This window comes from Buteo buteo, chromosome 14 (assembly GCF_964188355.1).
Source record: "Buteo buteo chromosome 14, bButBut1.hap1.1, whole genome shotgun sequence".
Classification (NCBI taxonomy): Eukaryota; Metazoa; Chordata; class Aves; order Accipitriformes; family Accipitridae; genus Buteo; species Buteo buteo.
Window position 1 is genome coordinate 186,205 of NC_134184.1, and position 9,487 is coordinate 195,691.

The 9,487-nt window shown below is 41.3% G+C and overlaps 1 long non-coding RNA gene across 4 annotated transcripts; it reads right to left on the bottom strand.

The window, feature by feature from the left end:
- Nucleotides 1–3,382: 3,382 nt before the first annotated feature.
- On the bottom strand, nucleotides 3,383–9,177 carry LOC142039439 (uncharacterized). 4 transcript variants are annotated; one of them, XR_012652893.1, is made up of 4 exons: nucleotides 9,155–9,177; nucleotides 7,095–8,729; nucleotides 6,459–6,518; nucleotides 3,383–6,215 (listed from the first exon to the last, which is right to left on the bottom strand). It is a non-coding gene; the product is annotated as an uncharacterized LOC142039439 (long non-coding RNA). The 4 variants fall into 4 exon arrangements; XR_012652894.1 differs by lacking the exon at nucleotides 9,155–9,177 and having other exon boundaries at nucleotides 3,386–6,215; nucleotides 7,095–7,504; nucleotides 8,684–9,004; XR_012652895.1 differs by lacking the exon at nucleotides 9,155–9,177 and having other exon boundaries at nucleotides 3,386–6,215; nucleotides 7,095–7,385; nucleotides 8,651–9,004.
- Nucleotides 9,178–9,487: the final 310 nt, after the last annotated feature.

The window sequence follows — 9,487 nt, forward strand, 5'->3', positions numbered from 1 at the left end:
GGCACGCATGCTAGGTGGAATTATCCCCCGTGCATCCAGCGCTGCAGTAAAGAATACCTGCTTTCTAAAACTCCAAAATGAGTCTTAGAGAGTTTCTTCGACCGGCTTTTCGGTATCATGTGTAGTAAAATCAGTTTTCCAGGGACTTGTTTCTTTCTTTTCTTCCCTCACTAGGAGAATTTTATGTTAACCATAAAGTGAGAAATCAGAGGCAAATTGAAGGGAGCTGCAACTTGTTAAGAGTCAGACCCCTTCATACAGAAGGGAGATGATATACTTGTTCCCTCTGCCTTCCTTCAGATTTTTAATCAAGTTGCATGAAAAGAATGAGCATTGAGCAATCAAAGTGTGAATGCCTGTGTCTGTTCATATCTAATAACTTCTGAACCAACCAGCCAGTTCTAACCAAATTTCACAAAGGAATAGTGATATCCCTCTCTCTGCCCAAGATCCAATACAGTAGGTGCCTGAGTAGAAGAGAAGGCACTAATGGCCTCTATGAGAGAAAGGGTTTGTGAACTCATCCTGGAAAGAAGAAATTATAAAAATATTTCAGATGCCAAAAGAACTCACCCCAGTTTTCTCATCTTCTCATGAAGTCAGTCTACCCAAGGCGCAGCAATATGGCAACAACTTTCTTTATTTGTGACACTGCCTCCCCAGCTCCAGTCTGCTGCTTAGTGCTCATGCAAAGAGGGAACTACAAATGCCCAGCCACAGGAAAATCTCATACTTCATTAGGCATCAAAGTATCTAATCAGTAATCCACAAAACTCTTTGAAACCACTCTCATCTGGTTCTGTTGCTTAGAGAACTACATGTGTTCAGCATTGCTGCAGTGCTTGATGTTTCCTGATGCGCATCACTCTTGCAAATGCTATCATTTTTATTTGCTTTATTTATGCAGACTCTCAGAACCTAACAGATTCCTACTATGCTACGGTCTGCTGTAAGCTGGTGCTGTTTGTCATTTTTATTTAGTAAGAAAGGTACTAAAAATGCAACACTATCACATCCTTTTTATGAATATTCAGTGAATCCAAATCCTGTGTAAATAAAAGGAGAGTACTCAGAAGGCAATTTCTACCTGGACAGAAAGAGCCAAAGATGAGGAAAACAGACTGATAGACTGAAAACTGTTCCACAGATTGTTCCTTTTAGTTCCATAAACCAAATAATTGCCAAGCCTACAGCATAGGAAGGGTGGTTTGATCATCAACAGACATCCCCATCGAAACCATGAGATTCAATTATGGTTTGGTTTAGGTGGTATTTCAGTGCTTCACAGGAGTTACTGGGTATTGTGCAGGATGAAGGGATGCTGCACTGTCCAACCCTACAGGAGAACTACTCATTGTATATTTTTGTTGGTGATGCTGTTTCAGAGTATTAATTTTTCTCAGGACAATGCAGTTTCTTCCTTAGAAACTTCAGGGCTTGGGTTCAGCCCAAGCCTTTGGCATTGCTGTTCTTTTCCTGAAATGGTCACAATAACATATCACTGAAAAGCATTTTATTTTTTTTAGAAATTGTTCTTCAGGATCCAAAACTAAGATAAGAGCAGGTATGATGATATCATTCCTTCTTTACCTTGTTCCTACATGATTTGATAATGTCACAGTGTCATACTTTCAGTTTTAATAGTATATCTGTTTTCTCCGTGGTTCACAGTGTAATGTTATTTACACTAATAATGGAAGCTTTAATTTAAGGAATAGTTAAAAGAGCTATAGGTCATGGATTTAAGAATTTAAAAAGTAAAAATAAAAATGTATATTTCTGTGGATAGAGGGGTGTTCTAAAAACTCTTCTCCTGATTAAAAAATGCCACCTTTACTGTGAAAAACTTAGTGATGTGATCCAAAGGATAAACTAAAATTCATGGATGGTGTTGGAAACAGATGTAGTAGCTAATACAGAAATTAATTGTCCCAGGAAAAGCAAACTCAAGAGGGAAAGAAACACTCTTGTGCTGTGAATGATTTAGACATTAATGAGTCCACGTTCATCAACAGTGATGATTGTTAGCACTTAAGACAGCATAAAACATCAATGTCTCCTTTTAAAGGCACTCACAAAGCAGACAAATTCTACAGCAATCAGAGTTGAATGGAAGTACTTAAGAATGAATAACAATCAAATCGAGCAATGACTTTGGGGTTTTTTTTTGGCTGGCTGTTCTTCTGCTCTGTAACCCAGTATCACTGACAGCAGCCTGCTCTTAATGCAGACAAAAGATTCCTTACGAATACTGAGTTGACATTTAAAGTCTTCTGATAAATCAACTTGGGGAATACATTTGTACATGAAAATTCAGCTGACATATAACAGCACAAGGTCCGCCAGAGCAACACAACTTTAACTTCCTGAGCACAAAAATAAAGCAAAGCTACTACTCTTTATGTTTTTGAAATTATAATGATTACCTAGGATGTGCAAACATTAAATGAAGTATTGAATACACAGTTCTCGAGTTATAAGTCAGCATTCTCAAGTGCAGCAGTGAACAAGACCAGGATATGAACTACAGCACTACAGGAGTGAAACATTTAATCAGAAAATCCATATTTGAAAGACACCCGTCAGCTTGTACAGGCTAGCCTTTAACTCCTAATTTGTAGTAGTTCTAATGGTGTGAGAATTTGCACCTTATATCATTCATGTTTTCTAAGTCCTTTGACATATGACCACATTGTTATCCTCATTTTGTTAAAGTTGCAAAATGGGGTTTAGCTATTACAAGCTCACCTTAGGTAGCATTTAGGGACTTCTAACTAGCACCACAATCCTGGAAGACCTGTTTAATTGCTACCAAATGCTGCTAAAGCTTTGTAAGTTCCTTGGTACCTTATCTTAAAAAGCATTTTGTCTCCTGCTACTGAATATGGAGAGCAGCATCTCAGTTTTCACAGCATTGAGCATTGTTGGTAATGAAGGCTCATGATAATCCACAACTACTCCATCCATCTCTCCACAAGGACTCAGCCCAGTTAGCACTTCACAGTGAGCCTACTGGTGTGGGTCCAGCCGGACTTGCAATGAAATTCACTGGGATGCTGGTTGGTGTGATAACAAACATTATCATGAAGGTTGTGGGTGACCTGTGTTGAATATCCTGTGGCTGAGAGGCTACAGGCTCACTTGTCCCAGCTTGCCAGAGGAAACCCTGGCGAGCAGGTTGGAGGCCATGGGCTACTGTGAGCATTCCTCACCTTGCCTCTGGAAGCTGTGCAGGAGCCCTGCGTTGCCGACTCTGCTTCAAGAGCTGTTTATACATTTTATCCAGTAACAGCTTAATGCAGGATGCATAAACAATCCTTCACAAATGGATTCGAGTTTAGAGCTTCTGCATCCTGAAACATCACAAAGCAAATTGATTAAATTGTCACTGTACATATATATATACACAGCTTTGTATATACATAGTAGCTTTGTATATACATATATACACACACATATATAAAATAGGTGTCCTCCTGCAGAAGAGGTCCCAGCTGTAGATTTTAACTAGATGGAAATGCCTCTGGATAGCCTGGAGTCCTGTGTCTAAGCCCTGGAGGCAGGTGACCTCTCAGGCACACCTGCGTCCTTGCTTACTGGGTCATGCCTCCTTAGTAGTCAAAACAGAAAAAGCAATCCTTTTTCCATATGCACCTGTGCAGAATTTTGTTTCCTTATGCCTGTATAAATACTAAGAGAAGGATTAGAGATACTCAGACCTTCCAAGACATATTCAGAGACAAGCCACATCTGACTATTACTAATGTGTAGAAAGAATTACAGAATATTTGTGATATAAATCAAGAGTTAAAATTTAAATTGACCTTACTGTCATACAGAAAACCAAATGATTGTGTTTATAGAAATGACATTTTAATAAAAGGAAAATCAAAAAAGAGAAACATATCTAGATACTCATCTTCTTTATGGTTTTGTACATGTGTATAAGTATTTCTTTTAAAGTAGAAGGACATTGGTTTGTATCAAAATGCTGACTTTTGAGAATAGCATCACTTTTATTCTGACAGTATAATCCGTGAAGAAGCAGTGCATCTGCAGTAATAATTGACCTTTTCTGTTTTCTGCATTTCAAAGAGCCTGAAGATATATTACTCTTTCACTGCTGAAAACACATTTGCTGTTTATGCTAAGTCAAAGCAACACAAGCAAAAAACCCCATGTCGGTTAGCGCATTGAGAGCAAACAATTTCCTTCATGTGTCATCCTTGTAGTAGATGAAAGATCAGAAGCTAACAAAAAAGGCAAAGAAATTCAGTGCTTTGGCTTGTAGCATTTTTGTTGCTCTCATCCTGCCAGCTGCTTAAGCGTGTGGTTAATTTTAAGTATGGAAGCAGTTCTACTGATTCCTGTATTTTTAAATTAATTTTTAAAAGGCATGTATTTAAGTGTGTGTAGGATTGAATTAAAATTTAAAATTTAGTGTTCACATCTGATATGCACAGATTATTCTAGACATCTTTACACACAAGTGACATTTTGAGCCAAGCCTTTAACTGACGAAAGTCAACCTGGTACAGCCATTGACGTTGATTGAATGGTCCTGTTTTATGCTAGCTGTAATCAAACTATTTTGTTATCGCAGTCAGTTTTTGGTGGATTTGGTTGACAGATTCTTGTGGGTGAAAGCAGAAAACAATGTGGAAACAATTTCCTTGTCAGACAGTATTTTTGGAGAAAACTTGCAGAGTTCAGCAGAACAGAAACAGCAGCAATAAAACTGGAATGCAGGTAATCTATTCTCCACACTGTTTTGACTAAACCAAAACAAAATAAAAGGAAAAATAAAAATATTTGTACAGAAAGAATGTTACTGAAAGAGATTCTTTTGTCTAATCTTGGATATGTATTAGTCTGACAATGAAAGATGTACTTGCTTTAAAAGAAGATGTACTGCCGCTGAGGTGTTATCAAACACATGTACCCATAAATATTAAAATATTTAATTTATGAGGCACCTACATAAATGTACCTCATAAATTATGACACCTAACCTATAAAAACAGTAGAAAGGGAAGGAAAATGCTTCAAGATGAGATATGTCTCAACAAACATAGTTGTTATATGACAACAAGATGACAGGAAATGGCCTAGATATTTGAAGGGGTATGGCAACTCTCCACAGAGGCAGGGGTTTTTTAGACTAAGACAGAGGTGATCACTAAAGCAGAAGTGAGGTTTGCTTAATTTCCATCACCCAAAGAACACGTTGGGATTTCTGGGCCATTGTTTTACAGTCATTCTTTTTTTTTCTCTCTCTTTTTTTTTTTTTTTAACTGAAAAGGAAGGATCTTACATTAAAATAGGTGGATCTTTCTTTTTCATGCTCAAAAAAAGTGAGAAATTAATTGTCGTATTTGTTCCTAGTGCAGTGCAGTTTCTAGCATTGTGCATCCTGGAACAACACATGGTCTGTTCCCAGTTTAAGGTAGTCAGAACATGGGACAGGTGTTAAAGGAACAGATAGTATTAGTGTTCATGGTTAAGATAAGACGGATCATTAGAAAATGTGTGTTTTAAAGATGGATATGGAGGCCAGAGTGGACAAAAGGAAGGAAATTAATTTAGGGACAAAAACAGTACAACCAACAGATTGGGAGGAGAGATCAATAATGTAATGTGGAAAGACTGCACAAAAAGGAGATCAGAAAACTGAGGTAAGAATTAGTCATTAATGGCTAGGGAAGGGAGGCAATGGCCAGCATCTTATTCTACAAAGAAGTTTCCTTAGCTCAATCTGGTAGCATAAAGTTTTCAGCCATAATTTCTTCTCTCACAGAGAAGTTTTATTGACAGAAGTATCTCAGAGGGTGACAAGGAGCACAAATCACCTGGAGTCCCCCAGCAGCCTCTTTGCTCATAGTCTTTCTTGAATCTTCCCTTACTTCAGTTTATTAAGCTAATTCTGACTCAAGGGTGACTCACAGCGTGACACTGAAGGAATTCTAACTAATGAGGGTATGCAAGTAAAGCCAACTGAGATTGCCTTTCCTTTCCCCATTCACCAACAGATGGAAGGAAAGAGATCAGGATTTCCTGGTGTAGTGGATCCCAGGCAGCACGTACAGTTTTCTACAATATTCAGGATAGACAAGTCCCAAGTGAGGTGTGTTCCAGTGTCTTTCCAGGCGTGACACCCACTGGCACTACTGCTGCTGGCGGTGCTGCTCAGACAAGAAGGCTTGGGAAGCTCTGCTCTAAGGAGGAAGACATCAGGGCTTTTGAAAGCAATGCATGAGCATATGGCAAAACATTTTGAAATTGTAACAGGTAGAAAAGAGGAGCTTTGGGAAAGGGAAATCAATCAAGTCTAGCAAGAGAATGGTTATGAGTGAAAGATTTTAAGTCTATAAATATAGTGGGAGACAAAACGAAGAAAAACAGAACAGAGGTATTAGGGGAAAAAAAAGAGAAGACATTCAGTTTTGGAGAGTCTATACCTGAAATGGCACCTGAAACCTCCAAGATAAAGGTGTCCAGAGGCTGCCTTAAACGTTGACCTGGACAAAAGGAGAAAAGAGTGAGAGGAGTAATTTTGGTGGGATTAGTTGGTAAAACAGTAGGAGCAAATGGAGTTGGTTAGGAAAAGAAAAGGCAAAGTGACAAGACAGGTGATCCTAAAAACTAAATAAATAACAAGGGAAAGGAGTAATTTGCTACTTTTATTGTTGTTGCTATTAATAAACGTGCTTAGAACTACACAAGTGGTTCCTGTCATTAGCATGGGTAGGTAGTGAAAAAGCCCACAATGGCCTGAGAGGCAGCTTGCAGTAGCGTGGGCAAGCCTTTCTGTGTTTTAGGCCAAATAGTAGTTGTGCCTTAGTTACACTCTAACAGGAGTAACACCCTGGCATGGGCTAGTGAGGGAACTGGTGTCCTAGCCCTGCCATGTGAGGCTGCCTAGGTGATGAGATGAAGGGGTAGTAAAGTACCCAGCTCTAGCACTATGAATCTCCAGGCTGCATGAACCTCAGTGAAACGTGCTGCCCAGCAGTACGGGAGAAAGTAGCTGGGTCTACATTGCCGACTCCTCTGTTCCCACCAGTCTTCAGATGTGATTATGTCACCAAACATACCAGTTGTTAGGAAAGAGCTTTCCTTGCTGGGCTTCACTCTTGGAGGGTTGCTGCTGCCGTGGGCAGGAGGAGAAAGGAGACTAGAGAGAGCTGCCATTGCCTCCTGCTATCCTTATGGCTCTGGTAGCTCCTGCTGCACCACAGGCTACACTGTGAGAACACCAGAAGTGTGTTTCTTCAGTTCCAGGCAACAGAGTAACATAAGCCTACAGCCAGGTTCAGCTCAGCAAGAGGATGACTCTGCTCTGCATCACCAGCTGGCAGCCCATGGCTGGTGTGGAGTTAGGCTGCCTGCGAGGATGGAGAAGAGAGAGAATTCTACACGCTGCAAGACAGCCACGTGCTGGAAAGATTGGCAGCAGGGACAAGATGACTGGGGTTGTTTCTTGATGAAAAGCAACCTGTAGAAGCTGGAACAGAAACTGGATTTGCTCCAGGACAACTTGCTTGGCTTTCCTTATTAGCTTCTTTTGTACTTGTGCTTTCTAGTATAGTGGTAAGTACTACGTTTATACATGCATACTTATTGAAACCACATAAACCTCTTTTCTGCCTTCTTTCTCTTTGCCCCTAGACTTAGTGTCTTTTTTTTTTCCCCTCCAAAATCTTGAGCAGACATAAGAAACCATTTTCCAGATTGTGACAAACAGCCTAAGCCACTGACTTGATAGCACTTACATGGATTTATGCCTGCTGAGCATTTGGCAAAAAAGTTGTTTACACATAATTCAGCTTCTTAATTGGAGGCAGACAAACATACCAGATGAAAATGGAGAGGCACACATTAAAATAGCCGTATAGAATGTGTCCCTTGCCCCCCACAGTATTCTTATTCTAACAAGTCATGAAGAGGTGTCTTGATTTCCTGAACATTTCTTAGCTTTCCTTTGAGTCAAATGGACAACTGAGTAAAACAATAAATACTTTACTAATTTATGTTCTGAATTTTTGATCCCTCATGGCTTGATATATTAAAAACTTTCTGCTCACTTGGAGCAATTGTTAATTTCTTAACTGAATTTTCTGTATCTGGAAATGGTTAATCTTCAAAATTATTATTGAAATAATGTGCTATCAATTTCATATCTACAGCAGAACTGTTCCCTAAATTTCTATGCATCTTAGAGACAGTCAAGCTCCAGCTATTACAAATCATATATAATTTAGAAACTTCTACGGTCAGAAAATATTTGGATGAATAGATAATTAAATTATCATCAGAGACATCAACAATCTAGCTGTCTTTTAAATCTAAGGCTGGCTGCTTTATGCAGCTTTAAAGGCTCTAAAATTGCAGAGGCAATTTCAGTTCCTTACAGCAGGTGGTAGTATGTGCTATTAAAATAAAATATTCACTTCCAGGAGACTGCTGCTTAGTTAATAAGAACATGAGTAGAATGGGCAAGAAAATGACTGCTATAAATGTGTTGAAAGCTTTTAGATCAGAAAATTGAGTATTTATTACTTCTTTAATTTTAAAGCTTCCCGTTCCTCCGCCGTATGACTACAGCAGTAAGATTTGGGGGATAGTTACGGACAAGCCACAGACACGTTACCAAAATTAATAACTCAAACAGCCTAAGTCTCACAGGGCGGTTTTCATCCACGAATCCCACGGTCTTCTAATCTCGCAGCCTTTTACAAAAAAGGCAGACACGATGCACTTTAGGACAAGATACACGTGGAATTCAGGCAAGCAAAAGCAAAACGGTAACTCTGATAATCCTCTTCCAATGGCTGCCTGAGACTGGGGCGAGCTGACTCCCCGCAGTCTCAGCCACCGAGCCCACCCCAGGCCGGGGAGCGCTGCCCCCGCTCGCAGGGAGCTACACCTCGCCCTCACCTGGCGCCCGGCCTGCGGTCCCAAAGCCGGGTCCTTCACCCGGTGCGCGGAGAGCCGGCAGCGCCCACAGGCGCCCACACAGCCCGCCCGGCCCGCCGCCCGCACAGCCCGCCCTGGCCGCCTCCCTCCCACACAGCCCGCCCGGCCCGCCGCCCGCACAGCCCGCCCTGGCCGCCTCCCTCCCACACAGCCCGCCCGGCCCGCCGCCCGCACAGACCCCCTGACCGCCGGCGCCGCCACGGCCTCACGCCCTCACCCTTGGCTCCTTCCGGTTCCCGCCGGCCCGGGCTCCGCTTCCGGCCGCCGCGGCCGCCTCCCTTGGATGCCCGTGTGCCGTGAGGGGGGCCGCTCTTGGTAGGGGGCTTTCCCTGCCTTTAATGGGGGTAGTTCACTCAAAGTTCAAGTAGCTCTTTGAGTTTTACAGTAGCAGCGCTTCCCTTGTGCTGACCCGGGTGCTCCCTTCTCTCAGCGTCGTGCCTTGTTAACCCTTACAAGGGTTAAGTTGCATCCTTCGTTTTATTCCTCATGTATCTCCAACAGTTTGGTCTAA